Genomic DNA, 19,796 nt, shown 5'->3' on the forward strand with positions numbered 1-19,796 from the left:
GCAGGACAGGATTTTGATTCTATCCCGCTCAGCTCAGGACTTTGTCTTAACTAGAGACAGCTTAAAATGCTTTCTAAAGTTTGATGAATCTAACAAAACTCTGCAATAAAGAATAGAGACAGCAAAATTAGACGAAGGAATGTGAAGCCCTTTGAGTCGCCTATGTTTCATGGTACGAGGCTTCTGACGGGTGCTGAGGGAAGTCCCATAGTGCTTGTTGGGCTGCTCACGCTGAATCAGGTAGTGCGTGAGATCCTTTAGGAGCAGTTGTTGTGGCTGCTGAACCACAAATGATATTTCCTGCTACTGATGTCACCATCACTCCACATGTGTTGTGGCACCATAATTCTGCAGGTGTTATGATCCAGTTGATGCTGTAGCCATCATCACTCCTACAAGTGTTGTCACTCAGATTGTACCTCCTGCTACTGAAGTCACCAAAATTCTGCATTTTTCTGCGGCTGCTGTGGCCCTAGGGGTATTTCCTGCTACTGAAGTCACTACATCTCTACTCTAAGGATCTATTTAAACGTAAATGTAAAAGTCCAAGCAAAAAATTCCTCTCCTCATACAAGTGCTATGACATTATGTTACTTGTATAGATTTTTAATAATTAAAAATTAATATATATATATATATATATATATATATATATATATATATATATATATATATATATATATATATATATATATATTTGTTTTGGCCCGCCTCATGGTGAGCGAAAATCACACAACGCTCTAACCCACACAATGGTGTTTGTCCTCGGATCACGGTACAACACCTAGCTCTGCTGGGTGCGTGATCCTTGTAGGATTGTATGGTCCCGTGGGTTAAGAGTCGTGGAATTTTCGCTCACAGCAAACGCAACAGAAACAACAACAACAACAACAACAATAATAATAATAATAATAATAATAATAATAATAATAATAATAATAATAATAATAATAATGAGGACACTAGATACAATTCTCTTTCCTCTTGCAGTCTTCGTCTACACTCTAGCATTAAAAAAGTAAGTCTCCACTGATGGTTACCTATGTGTGTTAGAGTTTGGGACCCACTGACGGCACTATTGTATATTGTATACAGTGGTAGGATACACTGTTGCTTTATGGTGCTAGTCTAGACGTTAGTGAACCGCTGAAATCTTATTTATGGACGCTGAACAGGAGGAGAGCCTAGTCAAGTTTCAGGTCCACAAAATATCACTTCTTGGGCATCTTTGTTAAATACTATTGATCTTTACTTTGAAACGAGAGATATATGAAGGCTTCCAAAAAGCTTTTGAAAATACACTTAAAAAATTGGTAGTAAATGGAAAGAGAAGTTTGTCAAAGTTTCTAATCAAAAGATTAATAATACATAAGGGGCATCAGGTGTAAGAGATTTGCTCATGCATCTCCACCTGCCCAGGGGTCGAACTCTAGTCCTTTACGTTGTGAGCTGAACGATCTTCCACTGAGCTATGAGTCACTTGCTAGCTCTTCAGACACGCGAGGAGAACAAGCTGTACTGAGCCATTCGATATTCACATGCTGATAACATTTTTACCAGTTCCTTAAAAAATTGTCTCGTATGATACTTTTCAGCCCTGTGGTGATTACCAGCACACACACACACACACACACACACACACACACACACACACACACACACACACACACACACACACACACAAACACACACATACACACACATACACACATACACACACACACACACACAGATGAAGACACAGATGAATCAAAGGGATGTTAGGAAGTATTTCTTCAGCCACAGAGTAGTCAGGAAGTGGAATAGTTTGGGAAGCGATGTAGTGGAGGCAGGATCCATACATAGCTTTAAGCAGAGGTACGATAAAGCTCATGGTTCAGGGAGAGTGACCTAGTAGCGACCAGTGAAGAGGCGGGGCCAGGAGCTTGGACTCGACCCCTGCAACCTCAACTAGGTGAGTACAACTAGGTGAGTACACACACACACGCACACACACGTCTATTGACAATTGCTTTTGACATATGTTTCAACATTTGTCAAGACGACCTTGTAGCAACATCCTGTAGCACGTCTTTACCTTCCTCACGCTCCTTGGACTTCTGACCCGTGCCAGAACTTCCTGCTAATGCTGAGAGAGAGATAGAGCGATAGACAGAGAGAAAGCAGTGTGGCTGTACACGGTCATGTACAAGCATGCATTCTCATATGTTAGTTGACACCTGTCATGATCGATTAGTAATGCTTATCTGAGTTGAAATCTCGTGGCAGCAGGTCTTGTTCCCATCATAATAGTCACAAGAAGTGTTTGTGTATTCAGTTTACAATCAAGAATAGTGAGACGTATTGACAAGTCTCTTTACACCCACTGTTCCTTTTTACATAACATGATCAGTAACAGCTGTTGCAATTCAAAGCCACCCTGAAAGATATAATTTGATCAATTAATCTCAGGACGGTTTTATAAAGGGGCGGTTTTGCTTTACGAATTTACTAATCTATTTCACTAAGGTATTCGAGACGGTGGACCAAGATATAAATTATGATATTGTGTATATGCACTTTGTAGTCATGTTAGGAAAGTAGCGGCACGTGGTATGGGAGGAGAAATTATCTCCTGGGTCGAGCCATGGCTGACCAACCGAGAGTGTACACTGGAATGAAGAACAGGTGCTTAATTTGCACGTCTTCACTCTGGTGGTAATGTTTATATAATCATGGGAAGTAATTATCTCTCGTAATAAAGTTGGTAGAATTACCGACAATATGTAAAGTAAAAGGACACAAGTGCAACTAATGTGACATTTATTGTGGCAACGTTTCGCTCTCCAGGAGCTTTATCAAGCCATTACAAACAATACATGGACACAGAGGGTATATAAAGGCTCAGAGTGAGGTGAATACTCGTGAGGTACCATTTCAATGTTCACTAGTGGTAGTAGTAGTAGTAGTAGTGGTAGTGACAAAAGTAATACAATATGGTAGAGCAATTAATTCGTACATGAGTAAAAGGATATAAAAGCTATTACTTGGGTAACATAAAAATAGGTTGGACAAATATAAACTGGAATGAGGCAGCTTGTTTCAGTGTTCACTCTCTGTGCTTTGTGTAGTATAACAGGAGAGACTATGTGATGGCAGGGTTTACTGTTTTCAGGAGGATTCTTGCTAAGACTTCGGAGATGGTGAAGCTGCCGTTGTTTTGTTTAATTGTATTCGAAACAGCGATCAGTGCTGATTCAAGGCACTTGCGTGTGCGGAAATTAGTTTCTTTTATCACTAATTGGGCGTCTCTGAATTTCATAAGATGATTGGTGGAATTTCGGTGTTGTACACAGGCGTTGTTTGAGTTGTCGTTCCTACATGCGTATATGTGTTCATTGAGGCGGGTGTCGAGGTTTCTTACTACTACCACTAGTGAACATTGAAATGGTACCTCACTAGTATTCACCTCACTCTGAGCCTTTATATACCCTCTGTGTCCATGTATTGTTTGTAATGGCTTGATAAAGCTCCTGGAGAGCGAAACGTTGCCACAATAAATGTCACATTAGTTGCACTTGTGTCCTTTTACTTTAATTATCTCTCGCAAATTACTTAACCTTATTGACCGTGTTATGTGTTGACGCAGATACAGAAGAATGTTGTAGACAAACAGAAATGTTGGGCCCGAGAATAGAGACCCAAGGGAGCACTATCGAACTATAAGAATGACTATTACAACAGATGGACGATAGGCAACAATAATTACGTACAGTGGGGTGGCACAAGTGTCTACACTGAACTTCCTCTCTATAATCTGCATCGATAACACTGATGAAAAATATTTATAGCAACATGCTAAAATGTGATGATGCGAAGACTCAGGACAGCAAGTAAAAAGAACATTATTTCCATGTAAATAACCTACGTTAATATGGCCAAGTGGATGGTATTTATTTAATTCAACACGGATCTCCATGTGGAGCGCAGTTCAAGGTGAAAGTACCCTGCTCGCTGTTTCTAAGGAAATAGACTCCGGTCGGTAGAAGCGATTAAATATAGCTCAGTCCAATTCCTTGGATTAAGTGCCCCCCCCCCACACCGGCATCAATAACCCTCACTTGAGGATATCACACAGCTCTACAAATCTCACTGTGGATTAGCCAAACTTATCAAAGAGTTAGGTTTTGTTCATTTACAGGTTGGACTTTAGGTAATGTAATCACAGATTACATATAACACATAGGTTATATATATATATATATATATATATATATATATATATATATATATATATATATATATATATATATATATATATATATATATTATAAAATGTCTAAGGAATGAGCTAAATTTTTGGCTAAATGCTAAGGTGGACATCTGTCAGGGAGATACGTCGAGTTTAATCCCTGTTATACGGATTAAAGAGTTCTTGTTTGGTGTACACAGGTGAAATGCATCCTTAATGACCTTTTTGCGATCCATAGGATTTAAAGCTAAGAAACCAAGAGGTTAGATTGAGGGCTGTGAGGATATATCACATAGCTTATAAGATACTGAGTATGACGGAAAATTTTAAACCCATAAAAATGTCTTCGCAGCCCTTGACGCTATAGATGTGTTGACTTTACTCTTTGAAATGTGCACCATCAGTGTCAGCAAATTGCTGTGTTAGTGTTGAAACAACTAAGGAACTAAAACTTTCTAGCACACCACACGTATAGCAGAGAAGGTGCCAAGTAAAACTCACTTCACTTGTAATAAGCAAATTGCTTCTAAGCTAATTGCAACCACTGAGCTCTTTTAATTTTAAATTATTATTTTTTCCGAAATGAATAGATTTAGATAGAACACCTTACTAATGAAGACACTAAATATTTGTACGCACACGCACCTATCCTAGTGTTAAGAGTCAGACATCTAGTTGCGTTAATATCAACTTATCACAGTTAAAGATTTTTTGTTCTAGATCTTGTAATGACACCGAGGTGAGCTTCCACTGAAAATAATTAGTGAATGAAAAGTAACTTGTAGTCGAAAAAGCAGCATCGACTTAGAGCCAAGACTATTTCAGCTGCACAGAGTGAGAACGACTGTAGTGGCGTCGAGGTACATGCCTGCTGGAGTGGCTGAGAGCGGAGGTATGTTTTGCCTCCCGTCTGGTGATTCTCACTGCTCGTGCGTATCGTTGGGTTCCCAAGCTTCGACTGTCCCACCGGCTCGCTCATCTATACCTTGACGCTTCCTCTTCCGATGCCCGTGCGCCAATCATGGTACACTGACCCTTCTGTCCCCGCCTCCTCCCATACGCTCCCAGTGTGGTAAGATTCTTCCTGTCTCCTAATGGTGGAGAGTCCGTGCCTCTCCAGTCAGCTCGACCACACCCGGCTGATCGTTTTCCAGGGAGGGGGGGTGGAGAGTACGTCTTCATTGTTATGTATACAAGCAAACTTCCCTGGACCTGCGTCACTGTCTTCATTTGCCACACTCGTTATTGGTATTCACTGCGTTGTGTCTGCCCTCAACGCAAGCTTACATGAGCAGCACAGTAATATTACTTGTTGAAGCTTTACATCCTATTAAAATAGTGCTATTTCAACACGTCATCCCTGCACAGGTAGAACTATAGGAGCAGTGGCGTACGTGGGGTGGGCATAAGGAGTATTTAACACCTTATCTGTCACAAGTGGGATTATGAAAACATGAGCATTGCTGTAAGCGTGCGACGCACCAGAGGTGCACGAACTGGACTTACCAACACAGCGACGCACTAAGTGCTGAAGAAAGGAAACTTACACATCTTACCCGGCCGCCCTAGACTATTTTTATTGAGGAATATCCATAGATGTAGTGGGTATACGTATATAGTAAACACCCTGACTGTGTTACTGTAAGTTTCGTTAGGACAAACGGTTCTTCATAATTGAAGAGGGAATGTCCAGTGGAGCGGATTCTCGTACTGGTTTGAACGAAGAAAATGCGAAGTCAGTCTGAACCCATTCGACCTAAATTAAGCTTTAATACCTTCCACATCCCCCCTACAGTGCTGCATAATCCAATGGGTTTAGCGCTCCCCTTGATTATAATAATAATAATCTTTAGCCTCTTGGACTGGCTCTGCCTAGCATGGACCAGTAGGCCTACTGCAATACTTTTTTTTTCTTATGATCAGTAAATTCAGTTGTCTATTCTAAGTATGCAGTATAAGTCAACTCTAGTGATAACGATCACTTACCGATAGTCAGTGATTCAGCGCTCGTTATGGATGCCAGGAACCAAACCTCAAGAACCCCAGTGGAAATAAGTCACTCCGGCTTTTTTGGGGTTATCCTAAGTAATTTACGCTATGTATGATAATTGTACTGATATGTACCTATGCCTAAATAAATTTTCTTATTTACTAAGTCTGGCTACAGGAGAAGCATGTATGTCTATTGGTTGGCGGACGGAGAATCGAGCCCCCATCGCTTTTTCCATGAATCGTCAAATGTCTCATTCACAACATGGTCTAAAAGCGGTTCTCACCCAGGGGTAAAAAATTCTATGGCTGGGGGTAAATATATCAATCCTAGTATGAAGCTGTGGAAAATTTTGGATTTTCCTTAATTCAGCATGTGTAAATCTGAATAATGCAATAATTGTGCAATAAAATGTGATGCTGATTTGACTCTTTCGAGTAATTTCAAGTGAGGGGCGTGTAGAACAGCTGCTGGGTCAAGCTGGAGGGAGACACCATGTTAAATTTAATGTGTGAACACTATACTGAGTTGTGCAATATGATCGGGCATTCTCGAAGGTCAATTGGGGTTTATTGGCCTGAATTTGGAATTAGGAACCCGTGTTAATGTTCCTTGCTGAAGAATTGGGACAGGAAATTTGCGGGACCTCAAGAATTATGTGTGGATAGCGGAAGATAAGGGGTGTGAATATCACTCACAGGGAAGTTCACCATTAGCCCTTGCATTTAGATCTCTAACTGGCCAGCATAAGGTCTAGGTGTTAGGCAGGTGTTGTGGTTTGTATCCAGCAAGCCTAATCTTATACAGTCCACAACTTTAATTTACCAGAGTAGCTGGCTTTAATATTACAATTATTAATTTAATGTCAGGTCTAGCTTTTTTTGTGGGTGTTGAAGTGGGCATCGAGGGAATTACAGTTCAACGACATGCTGTGACTTAAGTCTCACTTATCTCACCCAAATTATTTGCAGGCAATAATTCAGTTAAAGCCCTGTAAGCCTACTGTAGGTGATTTACTCACATAATAATAATAATTCACAGAAGCAGTATTTCCAAATTTACCGAAAAAAATCCGAAATAATTAATATAATTTTCGTAATAATATATAACCTAGAGGTTACCTGGAGCCTCTCCAGGAAGTCATTGCCCCCATGACTCGGTCCCAGACTAGGTCTCTATACAATTTTCGTAATATTTGCGAAAGTAGCGGAATACGCGTATCATTGTTCCAAATTTGTAACAGAATTCAAATGACGTCGTCTACGTCGCCGTCAGGGAGGCGCCAGCAGCCCAGCTGCTGCGTATATAGGTTCGAGTCAATGGTCGAGGATCAACGACGCTCCACTGCACAAACATTTTTCTCATTACTGTTCACCAGTGTTACGTAAAAATAATTTTTATCTTATGACAGTAATGTTAGGAAATTATGTTCATGTATGAATTTATTCACAATACAATATGTAAATTATTTCTATCTCTTGAAACTAAACCTACGATTCGTCAGTGAAAGAAATATTTTAACGTTAATTAACTTTTCTTTTCAAAATTTGGTAATGTCCAAAGAGCGTACTTACCTGGATTTATACGAACAACATGACTTTGACTTCATTAGTTTTGTCTGATATACTCAAAAGTTATTAAAAGCTGGTAATTGAAACCCTCACTACTAAACCACCCGGAAGCTGCTCATCTTGCCCTTAAAGCTCAAAATTTATGTTTGAAGTTTCCAATTATATATCACTGAGGAGAGCAATTGCACGGAAACCGAGAAGTTGATTAAATCTTGTGCCTTAAACATGGTCAAAATTGTATGTGGGAGAGAGGTAAAGCAGAAAAAGCAATATACATTTCACTTCAACTTCACTTCAACTGCCTCCCAGCACACATAAGAGGGATTACCAATAGACCCCTGGCTGTCTTCAAGCAGGCACTGGACAGGCACCTAAAGTCAGTACCTGACCAGCTGAGCTGTGGTTCGTACGTCGGGTTGTGTGCGGCCAACAGTAACAGCCTGGTTGATCAGGCCCTGATCCACCATGAGACCTGATCACAGACCGGGCCACTGGGGCGTTGACCCCTGGAACCCTCTCCAGGTATACTCCAGGTATAACGATGCGATTCATCAACATATCAGGGAAATGTTTCAATATATTCTCTATCAGATTATCGAACAAATTTAATCTAGCCCAGCAACAGTTTCCATGCAACTTGGTGAATCATGTGACCTTGCTAATTTTGCACTACATATATGACAAAGAACTGAAGGGAGAATTTCTCTGTGAATCTCTCTCTTATAAACCACAATGGTCTCTGACATAATGCAGAAAATGAGGGACAGTATCAGGTCAATTAGTCGTGATGGAGCATTAGCTTGGAAGGTAGTTAGTCAGACTTTACTCCACTTGTAAAAGAAAAAGTCTCCATGTGATATCAGCCCACTGTGTTTCTTGCAAACATACATTAGCTGGAAAAAAAAAATCCTTTTCCGCTACTGCAAATGGTTTTGGAAAAAGTTAACGAGGTTGTTAATTTCATTCGTGCCCAAACACTGAATCACCGTTTGTTCGAAGCTTTGCTGTGATGAGATTGGGCTCTGAACACTCGATTCCTTTACTTCATGCTGAGGTGAGGTAGCTTTCACGTGGGATTATTCTTTTAACCATGTAGTTGATCTCCGTTATGAGGTGGAGATGCTCATTACTGGGATTCAAAGCTAAATGAGAACTTTGTTGATTCGTTCATTGCCTGTTTAGGATACTTTTTGGATATATTTTACCTCAACCAACTCAAAGCCAAAACAAATTTGTAATTTTACAAATTTTCCAAACTTTGATGAGGTCATTAGAGAAGAACTTGATCTATTACCTAAGAAAACTAAAGACATCGCTGCACATTGGAAAATGCTGAAGGACCAGTTCACTGGCTAGTTTTCAACAGCTACGATCCCCACATTATTATTATTATTATAATCAAGGGGGAAGCGCTAAACCCGTAGGATTATACAGCGCCCAGGGGGGGATGTGGAAGGCATTCAGGCTTAATTCGGGGAACTGGAGCACAGATTCAATTCCCTAAATCAAGAGCCCCTCACCAAAAACAAGGAACCTTCCATGAGGGGTACGATCCCCACACAAACCTGGATATTAAGACCATTCACCTCTGATCTGCCTGAAATGAATAATGACAACCTGTCGAAGAAAGAGGTTTCTTCCTTCAACAAAATGTGCGTATTTTACTTTGGTATTAAATGTGCTTTTCTCTTCGTTTTTTGTTCTTTTATGCCATGAGTTTATTGTTATGTATTATTATAGGGTGGGAGTAAATGGCCGGTGGCATCAAAGTCCGAGTAAATGACAAGAAAAGTTAAGAATATCTGATCTAACATCTACTTTCTTGCCTCATTTTTTTATATCAGGGGTCACTATAGTACGAGGATTTTATTTGATAAGGATTTCACTATCTTATCACCACAGCATGCACTGCAAGGCCTGCTTGTTCAGAACAATTAAAACAAGAGACATCTGAGTCAGTCTTTCTTATTTCTTTAAATCTGGAAATGCAGAAAGTCGCATCGTCAGTGTTTTTTTTTTATTTAGATTCTTACGTCATTCGTATTTTCACTGATGATTCTCTCATTCCTCATTCGCCACACACATACTCGTTCATCTTTTACTATCATCATCTCAGCTATTTAATAGTCGCTGAATTTAGCCCTGAGAAGATAGCCTTACAAACGTACTGTAAGATCTACACTATCTCTTCAGCACACTATAAATGTTTCTTTCTGCTCGTCACCTTTACTATCAGCATTTTCATTGGTCCCTGCACGTCATCTCCGGAGATAAGATTAAAGGAACCGAATCTTAGTGATTCAAGGAAGCTATCATCTAATGCAATAATAATAAAAAAACTGCTTTGTACACATTCTCATTCGGTAAATTTAGTGCATCAATCATTGCCTCCACAAACAGCATCTTATTTGAAGCACCTCTGGGAACTGATACCATTTACTTAATTCTCAGGAAGAAACTGGACAAGCTGAGGAGGACAGAACAACAAATAGGCGACCATGATACCCACGATGAACTGTACCTTCTCACAAAGTGCTTGAGTGCTTAAGTTAACATATTTCCTAAGATGTGCACCCTCATGTGATAACCTTATACTGTATGAATACGAGAGAACCCTGAGGCATATCTTTACGAAAGTACTCAACCTTACTCTGGAAGACGGACAGAGGAACCAAGCTACACTTCCAGTCAGACTAGATCCTAAGTCACTAGGAGGTATTGGTGTCCACAAGGCATCACAATCTGCACTACCTGCTTTCCTATCCTTATGTGTGGCATCCAGCAAACTTGTAGCAGTGTTTCTCCCTGAACACATTAGGGACAATGTTGGACTTCATGGCAAAAGGTTTACTGACAAAGCCACGCTCTGGGATAATCTATCGGGCTCTGAAACCAGACCTGCTACCCTCAACAACTACAAACATTCGCACTGGGATGGCCCAGTAGTGGAGAATGTAGCCTCAACAATGCTTCAGAGTGTGTCGGGGAAGGGTACAGCCCGCCTCCTATCAGTGAGAGCTCCTCGTGCAAGGGACTTCCTGTTGGCTGTCTCAACGTCGCGACCCACAGACCATCCGCATTGGTGATGCCCTTTGCCTTGCCGTCCCCATTCTCGCCAAACACAGGTGTATTTGCGGCAGTGAATCGGCAGATTAATTCGGGTACCATGGTCTTGTGTGCCGTAAATCCGAGGGAACAACTGTAAGGCATGAAGAGGTTAACAAGATCATCAAGAGGAGCCTCACAACAGCTGGAACCACCTCAACTATGCAGATCTGATGGCACCCAAAAACGTCCAAATGGTATCACCCTTCAAGCCTGGACAGACGGCAAGCAGGTGGTGTGGGACTACACATGTGCATCCGCATTGGCTGATACCTATGTCCAATACACAGGGGGTAAGGAGGGTCAGTGGCCAGCTTCAGGGAGTCCCAAAAGTCTAGAAAATACGGTGAACTTGCCCATCGTTATATGTTTGTTATCATAGGCCCAGAGATTCTTGGCATATGGGAAAAGAGTGCCACTAGGTTCCTTAAGGAGCTAAACATCCCAGGGCTACTAGTTTCCTCTTGCAGCGAGTCAGCGCTGTGGTTCAGAGGGGTAATGCCGGCTTAATCCTGGGTACGCACCCCAGCTCTGAGGAGATGGTGAGATTTTCGCATTGTAAGCTGTGATAAGCACATACCAATATGTGCTTGAAATGTATCCCTCAAGCTTCATGTACTGTATATGTCATTTTTATACCAGCAGTGCATCTTTTTAGTTTTGTGTACTCACAAATTGCACTAGAGGTGGACCCCATTATATAAAAAATATTAAACATATCTATTATATATATATATATATATATATATATATATATATATATATATATATATATATATATATATATATATATATATATATATATATATATATATATTGGCAGAGAGCATGCATAGTTCCTTTGTATAAAGGCAAAGGGGATAAAAGAGAGTGCAAAAATTATAGGGGGATAAGTCTGTTGAGTGTACCTGGTAAAGTGTATGGTAGAGTTATAATTGAAAGAATTAAGAGTAAGACGGAGAATAGGATAGCAGATGAACAAGGAGGCTTTAGGAAAGGTAGGGGGTGTGTGGACCAGGTGTTTACAGTGAAACATATAAGTGAACAGTATTTAGATAAGGCTAAAGAGGTCTTTGTGGCATTTATGGATTTGGAAAAGGCGTATGACAGGGTGGATAGGGGGGCAATGTGGCAGATGTTGCAAGTGTATGGTGTAGGAGGTAGGTTACTGAAAGCAGTGAAGAGTTTTTACGAGGATAGTGAGGCTCAAGTTAGAGTATGTAGGAAAGAGGGAAATTTTTTCCCAGTAAAAGTAGGCCTTAGACAAGGATGTGTGATGTCACCGTGGTTGTTTAATATATTTATAGATGGGGTTGTAAGAGAAGTAAATGCGAGGGTTTTGGCAAGAGGCGTGGAGTTAAAAGATAAAGAATCACACACAAAGTGGGAGTTGTCACAGCTGCTCTTTGCTGATGACACTGTGCTCTTGGGAGATTCTGAAGAGAAGTTGCAGAGATTGGTGGATGAATTTGGTAGGGTGTGCAAAAGAAGAAAATTAAAGGTGAATACAGGAAAGAGTAAGGTTATGAGGATAACAAAAAGATTAGGTGATGAAAGATTGAATATCAGATTGGAGGGAGAGAGTATGGAGGAGGTGAACGTATTCAGATATTTGGGAGTGGACGTGTCAGCGGATGGGTCTATGAAAGATGAGGTGAATCATAGAATTGATGAGGGAAAAAGAGTGAGTGGTGCACTTAGGAGTCTGTGGAAACAAAGAACTTTGTCCTTGGAGGCAAAGAGGGGAATGTATGAGAGTATAGTTTTACCAACGCTCTTATATGGGTGTGAAGCGTGGGTGATGAATGTTGCAGCGAGGAGAAGGCTGGAGGCAGTGGAGATGTCATGTCTGAGGGCAATGTGTGGTGTGAATATAATGCAGAGAATTCGTAGTTTGGAAGTTAGGAGGAGGTGCGGGATTACCAAAACTGTTGTCCAGAGGGCTGAGGAAGGGTTGTTGAGGTGGTTCGGACATGTAGAGAGAATGGAGCGAAACAGAATGACTTCAAGAGTGTATCAGTCTGTAGTGGAAGGAAGGCGGGGTAGGGGTCGGCCTAGGAAGGGTTGGAGGGAGGGGGTAAAGGAGGTTTTGTGTGCGAGGGGCTTGGACTTCCAGCAGGCATGCGTGAGCGTGTTTGATAGGAGTGAATGGAGACAAATGGTTTTTAATACTTGACGTGCTGTTGGAGTGTGAGCAAAGTAACATTTATGAAGGGATTCAGGGAAACCGGCAGGCCGGACTTGAGTCCTGGAGATGGGAAGTACAGTGCCTGCACTCTGAAGGAGGGGTGTTAATGTTGCAGTTTAAAAACTGTAGTGTAAAGCACCCTTCTGGCAAGACAGTGATGGAGTGAATGATGGTGAAAGTTTTTCTTTTTCGGGCCACCCTGCCTTGGTGGGAATCGGCCGGTGTGATAATAAAAAATAATAATATATATATGTAGTGCCGAATAGGTAAAAACTGGTCAGTTAGCAAGAACTCATTTAAAATTAAGTCCTTTCTAAAATTTTCTCTTCTACGTTTAAAGATTTTTTTCATTTATGTTAATGTAAAAATTAATAATTTTGTGCCAAAAGAACCTTAGAAAACTTATCTAACCTTATTATAAGAAGCGCAATTTAATTTAGCCTAATCCAACTAAATATATTTTAGAAAAGTTTACAATAATTTAATAATAAACAAACACAATGAAATATATATTTTTCGTTAGGTTCAGAATGATTTTTGCGAAATTATTGCATACACAATTTTTCACTTGCCTTATTCGACAAGAAGAGCGTTGCTATTTAAGCCAAAATCGCAAGTTTTACCTATTCGGCACGACACACACACACTCACATATGTACTCACCTATTTGTACTCACCTATTTGTGGTTGCAGGGGTCGATTCATAGCTCCTGGCCCCGCCTCTTCACTGATTGCTACTAGGTCCTCTCCCTCTCTGCTTCCTGAGCTTTGTTATACCTCTTCTTAAAACTATGTATGGTTCCTGCCTCCACTACTTCACTTGCTAGGCTATTCCACTTCCTGACGGCTCTATGACTGAAGAAATACTTCCTAACGTCCCTGTGACTTGTCTGAGTCTTCAGCTTCCAGTTGTGACCCCTTGTTTCTGTGTCCCCTCTCTGGAACATCCTATCTCTTCCCACCTTGTCTATTCCCCGCAGTATCTTGTATGTCGTTATCATGTCTCCCCTGACTCTTCTGTCCTCCAGTGTCGTCAGTCCGATTTCCCTCAACCTTTCCTCGTACAACATTCCCCTGAGCTCTGGGACTTGCCTTGTTGCAAACCTTTGCACTTTCTCTAACTTCTTGACGTGCTTGACCAGGTGTGGGTTCCAGACTGGTGCTGCATACTCCAGTAATGGCCTAACATACACAGTGTACAGTGTCTTGAACGATTCCTTATTAAGGTATCGGAACGCTATTCTCAGGTTTGCCAGGCGCCCGTATGCTGCAGCAGTTATTTGGTTGATGTATGCCTCCGGTGGCATGCTCGGTGTTATGGTCACCCCAAGGTCTTTCTCCCTGAGTGAGGTCTGTAGTCTTTGTCCACCTAGCCTATACTCTGTCTGCAGTCTTCTTTGCCCCTCCCCAATCATCATGACTTTGCATTTGGCAGGGTTGAATTCGAGAAGCCAGTTTCTGGACCACATGTCCAGCCTGTCCAGGTCTCTTTGCAGTCCTGCCTCATCCTCTTCCGATTTAATTCTTCTCATCAACTTCACATCATCTGCGAATAGGGACACTTTAGAGTCTATTCCTTCCATCATGTCGTTCGCATATATCAAAAATAGCATTGGTCCTAGAACTGACCCCTGTGGGACCCCGCTCGTCACAGGCGCCCACTGTGATACCTCTTCACTTACCATGACTCGTTGTTGCCTCCCTGTCAGGTATTCCCTGATCCATTGCGGTGCCCTCCCTGTTATATGCGCTTGATCCTCCAGTTTCTGCACTAATCTCTTGTGGGGAACTGTGTCAAAGGCCTTCCTGCAGTCTAGGAAAATGCAATCAACCCACCCCTCTCTCTCGTGTCTTACTTCTGTTACCATGTCATAAAACTCCAGAAGGTTTGTGACACAGGATTTGCCTTCCATGAACCCATGCTGGTTTTCATTTATAATCTTGTTCCGTTCCAAGTGTTCCACCACTCTCCTCCTGATAATCTTCTCCATGACTTTGCATACTATACATGTCAGAGACACAGGTCTGTAGTTTAGTGCCTCATTTCTGTTTCCTTTCTTAAATATGGGGACTACATTTGCTGTCTTCCATTTCTCAGGTAGTTGCCCAGTTTCAAGGGATGTGTTGAAGATTGTGGTTAGGGGCACACACAGCATCTCTGTTCCTTCTCTAAGGACCCACGGGAAGATGTCCGGTCCCATCGCCTATGAGGTATCAAGATCACTTAGCAGCTTCTGCACCTCCTCCTCGGTTGTTCGTATGTCATCCAACACTTGTTGGTATATTCCCTCTTGATGTTCCCTTCTCTGCTGTCTTCCCAGAGCCCTTCCTGTCTCTACTGTAAAAACTTTCTTAAATCTCCTGTTTAGCTTCTCACATACCTCCTGATCATTTCTTGTGAGTTCTCCACCTTCTGTCCTCAGTCTGATCACCTGGTCTTTGACTGTTGTCTTCCTCCTGATGTGGCTATACAACAGTGTCGGGTCAGTCTTGATTTTCGATGCTATGTTATTTTCATACTGTCGCTGGGCCTCCCTCCTTGCCTGTGCATATTCGTTCCTGGCTCTGCGACTAATCTCCCTATTTTCATGTGTTCTCTGCCTTCTGTACTTCTTCCATTCTCTATTGCACTTTGTTTTTGCCTCCTTACACTGTCGGGTAAACCAGGGGCTCGTTCTAGTCTTCCCATTGTTTCTGTTGCCCTTGGGAATAAACCTTTCCACTGCCTCCTTGCATTTTGTTGTTACATATTCCATCATTTCATTTACTGGCTTTCCTGCCAGTTCTCTGTCCCACGGAACCTCCTGCAGGAAGTTCCTCAACCCTATGTAGTCCCTCTTTTATAGTCTGGCTTTTCCCATTCAACTCCTGTTACTCTCTCCACTTGCAACTCTACTATGTATTCAAAGCACAGAACCACGTGGTCACTAGCTCATAGGGGACTCTCATACGTGGTGTCTTCAATGTCTGAACTGCCCAGGGTGAACACAAGGTCCAATCTTGCTGGTTCATCCTCCCCTCTCACTCTGGTAGTGTCCTTAACATGTTGGTACATGAGGTTTTCCAGCACCACATCCAACATCTTGGCTCTCCATGTTTCGGGACCCCCATGTGGCTCCAGGTTTTCCCAGTCAATCTCCCTGTGGTTGAAATCCCCCATAACCAGCAACTTTGCTCTGCTGGAGTGAGCTCTTCTTGCCACCTCAGCAAGTGTGTCCACCATTGCTCTGTTGCTCTCTTCATATTACTCTCTTGGCCTCCTGCAGTTCTGTGGTGAATTATACATCACTGCAATGACCACCTTGTGCTTTCCAGACTGAAGTGTACCTACTATGTGTGTGTGTGTGTGTGTGTGTGTGTGTACTCACCTATTTGTACTCACCTATTTGTGGTTGCAGGGGTCGAGTCCTAGCTCCTGGCCCCGCCTCTTCACCGGTTGCTACTAGACCCTCTCTCTCCCCGCTCCATGAGCTTTATCAAACCTCGTCTTAAAACTGTGTATGGTTCCTGCCTCCACTACGTCATTTTCTAGGCTATTCCACTGCCTTACAACTCTATGACTGAAGAAATACTTCCTACTATCTCTCTGACTCATTTGTGTCTTCAACTTCCAATTGTGGCCTCTTGTTTCTGTGTCCCCTCCCTGGAACATCCTGTCCTTGTCCACCTTGTCTATTCCACGCAGTATTTTATATGTCGTTATCATGTCTCCCCTGACCCTCCTGTCCTCCAGTGTCGTCAGGCCGATTTCCCTTAATCTTTCTTCATAGGACATTCCCCTTAGCTCTGGAACTAACCTTGTTGCAAACCTTTGTACTTTCTCTAGTTTCTTGACGTGCTTTATCAAGTGCGGGTTCCAAACAGGTGCTGCATACTCCAGTATGGGCCTGACATACACGGTGTACAGTGTCTTGAATGATTCCTTACTAAGGTGTCGGAATGCTGTTCTCAGGTTTGCCAGGCGCCCATATGCTGCAGCAGTTATCTGATTGATGTGTGCTTCCGGAGACATGCTCGGTGTTATACTCACCCCAAGATCTTTCTCCTTGAGTGAGGTTTGCAGTCTTTGGCCACCTAGCCTATACTCTGTCTGTGGTCTTCTGTGCCCTTCCCCTATCTTCATGACTTTGCATTTGGCAGGATTAAATTCGAGAAGCCATTTGCTGGACCAGGTGTCCAGTCTGTCCAGGTCTCTTTGAAGTCCTGCCTGGTCCTCATCAGATTTAATTCTCCTCATTAACTTCACATCATCTGCAAACAGGGACACTTCTGAGTCTAACCCTTCCGTCATGTCGTTCACATATACCAAAAATAGCACTGGTCCTAGGACCGACCCCTGTGGGACCCCGCTCGTCACAGGTGCCCACTGTGATACATCATTACGTACCATGACTCGTTGTTGCCTCCCTGTCAGGTATTCTCTGATCCATTGCAGTGCCCTTCCTGTTATATGCGCCTGATGCTCTAGCTTCTGCACTAATCTCTTGTGAGGAACTGTGTCAAAGGCCTTCTTGCAGTCCAAGAAGATGCAATCAACCCACCCCTCTCTCTCTTGTCTTACTTCTGTTATTTTATCATAAAACTCCAGAAGGTTTGTGACACAGGATTTGCCTTCCGTGAATCCGTGCTGGTTTGCATTTATACTCCTGTTCCGTTCCAGGTGCTCCACCACTCTCCTCCTGATAATCTTCTCCATAATTTTGCATACTATACACGTCAATGACACAGGTCTATAGTTTAGTGCCTCTTTTCTGTCTCCTTTTTTGAAAATGGGAACTACATTTGCTGTCTTCCATACCTCAGGTAGTTGCCCAGTTTCCAGGGATGTGTTGAAGATTGTGGTAAGTGGTACGCACAACATATCTGCTCCCTCTCTAAGGACCCATGGAGAGATGTTGTCCGGTCCCATTGCCTTTGAGGTATCGATGTCCCTTAGCAGTTTCTTCACCTCCTCCTCATCTGTATGTATGTCGTCCAACACTTGTTGGTGTATTCCTTGTTGGTGTCCCCATCTGGTCTGTCCCCCCAGAGTCCTTCCTGTCTCTACTGTAAATACTTCCTTAAATCTCGTGTTGAGCTCCTCACATACCTCTTGATCGTTTCTTATGAGTTCCCCACCTTCTTTCCTCAGCCTTATCACCTGGTCCTTGACTGTTGTCTTCTTCCTAATGTGGCTATACAGCAGTTTCGGGTCAGATTTGACTTTCGATGCTATGTCGTTTTCATACTGTCTCTGGGCCTCCCTCCTTATCTGCGCATACTCGTTTCTGGCTCTTCTACTAATCTCCTTGTTTTCCTGGGTCCTATGCCTCCTGTACCTTTTCCATTCTCTGTTGCACTTAGCTTTTGCCTCCCTACACCTTCGGGTAAACCAAGGACTCGTCTTGGTCTTCCTATTATTTCTGTTTCCCTTGGGAACAAAACTTTCCTCTGCCTCCTTGCACTTTGTTGCCACATATTCCATCATCTCGTTTACTGATTTTCCTACCATTTCTCTGTCCCACTGAACCTCCTGCAGGAAGTTTCTCATACCTGTGTAGTCCCCCCTTTTATATATATGTGTGTGTGTGTGTGTGTGTGTGTGTGTGTGTGTGTGTGTGTGTGTGTGTGTGTGTTGTACTTGTAAGCATCATCTAAATTTTTGGAGTATAATTCACAAATCACCTACACTAAAAGAAAGACATTTCGGTCCGTCCTGGACTTTAGTTAAATCACGACTTAGGAAGAAAAAACAGGAAAAACCAGATAACAGATCGGGAAGTGGGAGAAGATAGAAGGAAGTAGTAGCAATGGTAATAGTATAGTTTTAGTATGGGAACAACAATAATGGCAGTAGTGTATAAATAACAGAAATAGTAACAGTGGTTATAGTAGTTGTAGTAGTAGTAGTAGTAGTTGTAGTAGTAGTAGCAGTAGTAGTAGTGGTAGCGGCAGTAGTAGTGGCAGTAGTAGGAGTAGTAGTAGTAGTAGTAGTAGTAGTAGTAGTAGTAGTAATCGTGGTGGTGGTGGTGGTTGTAGTAGAAAGAATAGAAATAGCTGTAAAGGTATACCACGTCTCAAGGGGGTGGAGAAACAGATGACTCCACACTCGAACTCAGGTGCCCAAGAAACATAAAAAGATGAACACTACAATAAGCCTACTGGACCATGCAAGGAAAGACAGAAACAAGAAAGGGAAAGTCAGAAGGTATTAAAGGAGAAGGAAATACAGAAGACAGGTCAGGGGAAAAGGTGAGATGAAGGCAGAGGTCAGTTCAGGTCACGAGTGTTCCGAAGATGAGACACGCTTCTAATAAATAAAGCTGCGTATAACAGCCGATTTAACATGACGACATCTGTAAAGACTGGAAGAAGAGTAGATAGTTTTAGCAGTAATGAACATTGTTAGTTGCATCAAGGGTAACAATTCTTGTGTTCGTAATTTAAGTCTTTGTGAAAGAGAGCGGCCAGTTTCACAAAAGGTATTACCTGGAGTTTACCTGGAGAGAGTTCCGGGGGTCAACGCCCCCGCGGCCCGGTCTGTGACCAGGCCTCCTGGTGGATCAGAGCCTGATCAACCAGGCTGTTGCTGCTGGCTGCACGCAGCCAGGAGGAGCAGGAAATGGAGTAGACTCCTAGAGGATCAGGAACAGGAGGAGAAATATGAACTAGATTGCTATGAAGTTTGGAGAAATACAAGTTTGATATTTAATGGACGAAGGGCGTTGCTAA

The 19,796-nt window shown here is 42.3% G+C and overlaps 1 protein-coding gene across 2 annotated transcripts in view; it reads right to left on the reverse strand.

Annotated features, from left to right (window-relative positions):
- The window catches only part of LOC128695134 (uncharacterized), a 77,348-nt gene that overhangs the window by 15,165 nt on the left and 42,387 nt on the right, over positions 1–19,796 (reverse strand). Inside the window, exon 1 of one of the 2 annotated variants that reach the window (XM_053785581.2) lies at positions 5,100–5,235. The exons of the other annotated variant lie outside the window; for it this stretch is intronic. The gene's annotated coding sequence lies outside the window, so the exon portion shown is untranslated. Of the gene's footprint in view, positions 1–5,099; positions 5,236–19,796 lie in introns of those variants that run through there. 2 annotated transcript variants of the gene reach the window in all.

This window comes from Cherax quadricarinatus, chromosome 14 (assembly GCF_038502225.1).
Source record: "Cherax quadricarinatus isolate ZL_2023a chromosome 14, ASM3850222v1, whole genome shotgun sequence".
Classification (NCBI taxonomy): Eukaryota; Metazoa; Arthropoda; class Malacostraca; order Decapoda; family Parastacidae; genus Cherax; species Cherax quadricarinatus.